Consider the following 3,741-nt stretch of genomic DNA (forward strand, 5'->3'; position numbering starts at 1 on the left):
ATCCTGTAGGTGGCCACAGAGGCATGCATCCCTGTGGCATGGCCCAGCACACAGGTCTCAGCTTTGGCACAAACCACCCCTGGGCAAGCAAGGGGCAGCAGAAGGGCCAAGTCTGACCTTCCCTCTGTTTAAAAATCCAGGTCCCAAAGTTAGATACAGCAGAAACATCAAACTTCCCAGCCAATCCAGGCTAGGCTAGCAGCCATGCACCAACCCGTGAACTCTGAGGAGGGCTTTTCCTTTCATCCATCATGATTGTCAGCCAGCACAGTGTCTCTGCACTGGGCAGAGTGTCCTGGGTCATGCTAGCTCAGTTGCCAGGGCCATGTGATGCTACCGGAATAGATTTGTTTACCCTTTACCAAGGGCATGAAAATCTATCCCATGCTGCAATGCAGCATTTTTTCTTACAACTCTCTCTCCTCCAGAAACTCAGGCTCTAATGCGCTGCCTCAGGGGTCCCTCCTTGCTTTCCAGTGATCTTGCCAGATCTCTCTTTATCACTTGCACTTGTAGAGCTGTATTCCCTTCTACAGTGCCATCTTTTAAAAAATATATGTGAGTTCTGGCCAAGATGGAGGCATAGGTACAAACCCTTCACTTCCTCCAACAACCAAAAGGAGGATAACAACCAATCTACAAACAATAAACAACCAGAAGTGCCAAAAAATCAAACTGCATGGATCTCCAACTACCAAGGAATTAAAGAAACAGTTAACCAGACCAACCAGACCGGTAGGAGGAGGAGAAGGGAGATGGGGCAAACAGGCAGATGGAGAGAACCTGTGAAAAGGTGGCATACCATGGGGGTGGGGCTGGCTGAAAGGTCCCTCAGTGAAGTGGTGGTCCATGAGGATGTGGCTGACTGAACAGGGAAACTGACACTCAGAGCTGACCATGCACTACAGCGGGGATTATTGAGGTGGGAGAAACTTCGAGTCTCACATGGAGAGTTCTCCTTGGAAAGAGGGGCTAGAGCCAAGCAGCAAGCTGCATTGTTCTCTCTATGACCCTTCCCCCACAGACAGCACCACAAGGGAAAGAGGGTGGCCCTGCCCTGGTGAATACCTAAGGCCCTACCCCCTTACAATTTAACAGGTGCCCCAAGACAAAGAAATGGGGCCAAAATGAAAGAACAGAGAAAAACTCCAGAAAGAGAGCTAAGCTAGGAGATGGCCAACATATCTGGTAGAAAGTTCAAAATCCTGGTAATCAAAATGCTCACAGAACTGATTGAGCTTAGTCGAAAAATGAAAGAACAAAGGAAAGATACCCAAAGTGAAATACAGCAAAATATTCAGGGAACTAACAGTGACAAGAAGGAAACCAGGATTCAAAGCAACAATTTGGAACAAAAGGAAGAAATAAACACCCAACCAGAATGAAGAAACAAGAATTCAAAAAAATGAAGACAGGCTTAGGAAACTCTGGGACAACTTTAAACATTCCAATGTACAAATTATAGGGTTGCCAGAAGGAGAAGGACAGCAGTAAGATATTGAAAACTTATTTGGACAAATAATGAAGGAAAACTTCCCCAATATGACAAAGAAAATAGACTTCCAGGAAGTCCAGGAAGCCCAGAGAGTCCCAAAGAAGTTGGACCCAAAGAGGAACACATCAAGAAACATCATCATGGGCAGGGCTAAGATGGTGTCAGTGTAGGAAGGAGCAGATTCGGCTTCCCTCTGCACAGGGTAGAAAATCCTGCCCGATCTATAGAGAAGCAAACAGCCAGCATACTTCAGCATATGTGAAAATAGGGGACCAAGGATTGTGGCGGAACCAAAAAACTGGACCCTAAGAAGAGTGCTGCAACAAGGTAGGGTCCCAGGGACCAGCGTGTGGTCTGGGGGCTGCAGCCCCAGGCCCAGGGCCCACTGCTGAGTTTGCCACAGAGTCCTTGGGAGGGAGCCGGGACAACTGCTCCCTCCCCAGCCAAACAAGGTCTGAGTGGCACTGGCAGGAATCCAGGTGTTAGCAAACACACGAGGGCTGTGAGCATCTTTGGAGGCTGTGGACACCAGAGGGGCTGGGTCATGAAGCGGGCCCTGATCCCCACAGTCACTGGTCTGGCTGCAGAGTTTGGCTGCGGGAGAAGCCAGGCCACTGTGTGGAGCGGCAGGCTTGAACAGGAGGAATTTCTCAAGAGGATGGAGTGAATAGACAGACACTGTTTGGGGAATTCTCCCTAAAGTGATCAATCACTCCAGCCTCCCTGCCACCCAGAGAAGGGCACGCGTGCAGGGAGAGCATCCCTGCACCGCAGTCCACAGCAGTAACCCTGGGGAAAGACCTGATTCCCACACCCAGGGTGCAAGGCTTAGGAGCCACCTTAGCTTCCCAGACAGTGTGGGAGCCAGTGCGAGCGCCACTGACCAAGGAAGAAAAGCCATACCAATCACCCCTCAGCCTGCTGCAGCCAGCAAGAGCAGAAAAAACCGGTTTGGCAACTTTCAAACCAGAAGGCTTTTAATTTTATTCTCTTTTTTTTAACAATTCTTAATTTTTTAATTTTTATTGTTTTTATTCTCTTTTGACTTCCTCTTGTTCCTGATTTCTTGCTTTATTCCGTCCTCCTTCCTTTCCTCCAATTTTATCTCTTCTTCCTTCCTTTGTCTGCCTTTTCTATTTTTACTTGTTAAATTTTTTTCTAAATCCCTACAAGTGAGACAAAATCCTAGATCTGTGAAAAGACCAAAGTTGAATCTGAAGAAGGGGCATCACAACAGCTGGGACAGTGAGACAAATTTCACTCTGCTATTACAGAGAACCTGCAAGTTATTGCATATTTGTATTATTATTACTTTTCCAGTATTCCTACATCTTTTTTAATAGTATTTTTGTATCCCTCTTCTTTTTGTATAGTCTGCTTTGCTAGGCTGGATATATTGTATGACCTGACAGCGTTCCCCTGATATCTCTTTCCATACTGTACTGCTAATCTACTGTCCTTTAACTCACCTGTGTCCCATTAGCACACTACTTGAGGTTCTGTACTCCCTAATCTTGTTACCTAGATCTCATAGATTCTGTCATATGGTTTTTGCCCTAATACTATTGTAAATAACTGCTGTTCCATGCAATTGTAAATACTTCACAACACCCCTCCCAGATCTTAGCCCATTTCAAAGTTTCCTGAACTCTATTGCTGTAGTAGTTAACTCTATTCTCTCACACACTACACCTATTTACTATCCTTTACTCTCACCTTACCTCAGACTCTGACCTCCCACAACCTCCCTGCTTTATAGATCCAACTCACAACCCTTCCTTCCCCAACAAGAGTCTCATCTTCTTTCCATCCTTTCTAAAAATCAGCTAGCTGGGTGGAAGATCACGGTTAACACTATACATAGTCAAAGGATCTACTATCTCTCCCCTACTTGCTGCTACTGTAAATATCATAGAATTCTCTGTTGCTGTCTTAAACCATCTTGCCTTCCCCCTCCAACTGATGACAAAAAAGAATAGGTGGAGGCGGTGAACACCAGGATACCCACTGGAAGAGGAAACCCAACAACAAAGGAACCACTAACAGATAACAACAGAAGAAGGTGAAGGAGGGAGTGGTGACCACACAAACCTCAATCCAGGACCTATCTGGAAATACAACTAAACAGTAGAGACAGTACCCAATACAAACAACTGAGCAAGAGCAAGAGAGAATTCTTTAAACCTTATACACACGGAAGAACCAGCTTCAACACAACCTGCCCTCACCAGCACAACAAAAAACAG

The sequence above is a fragment of the Phyllostomus discolor genome, chromosome 7, assembly GCF_004126475.2.
Source record: "Phyllostomus discolor isolate MPI-MPIP mPhyDis1 chromosome 7, mPhyDis1.pri.v3, whole genome shotgun sequence".
Taxonomy (NCBI): domain Eukaryota; kingdom Metazoa; phylum Chordata; class Mammalia; order Chiroptera; family Phyllostomidae; genus Phyllostomus; species Phyllostomus discolor.